We start from the raw sequence: 716 nt of genomic DNA, 5'->3' as shown, positions 1-716 counted from the left end.
GCAGAGCGAGACTATATTAGGCTCTGCGGGCGTCGGGCTCGCGGAACCCGGATGGCCCCGCCCTCCGAGATAATCCGAGGCGGAACCAGGGAGGGGGCGGAGCACCCAAAGAAAGTAGCTGGAGGGAAAAGGCCCGGAGGGGACGCGTGCGCCGCTTGGCCCGCAGCCTCTCGCTCCGGGACCTGGCCTGCGCTGACCCGGCGACCTTGGGACGGGCTGTAATGCGCCTCTGGGGCCTGACAGTTCCGAAGGGTGGTCCCTGAAAACGCTTCGCTTCCATCTGATCCTCTGAGATCAGACCACGTGCCCTCCCGGCGGGCTGACGGCGGCGTGGAGAGGGGGCCCGGGAGGCTGCTTGGCAGCGGGACGCGGGGGCTGGGAGGGCGCGCCCGCGCCGTGGGAGGGAAGGGAGGGGCCTGGGGGTGGGGGTGGGGGTGAGGCAAGAGGAGTCGGGGGTGGGGCGGGGGAGCGGGCGCGCGGCAGGCCGGGAATCTGGGTGAGAGGGCACGGCCCCGGGTTAGGGCGAAAAGTCAGCCTGGATTTCAACCTTGATGTCTCCGGGAAAACCTGTCAAACCCAAATAAGTAGTTTCGTGCTGTAAGGGTTCAACGTACAGTTTACTGTCAAACGCTGGACCTAAAGCGAAAGGATGTCTGTGCTTCAGCCAAGTAAACGAGCGGGGGGATGGAATCGCGTAGGTAAATTCGACCTTTCCG

The sequence above is a fragment of the Miniopterus natalensis genome, chromosome 9, assembly GCF_054644295.1.
Source record: "Miniopterus natalensis isolate mMinNat1 chromosome 9, mMinNat1.hap1, whole genome shotgun sequence".
Lineage (NCBI taxonomy): Eukaryota > Metazoa > Chordata > Mammalia > Chiroptera > Miniopteridae > Miniopterus > Miniopterus natalensis.
This window is presented reverse-complemented; position numbering follows the sequence as displayed.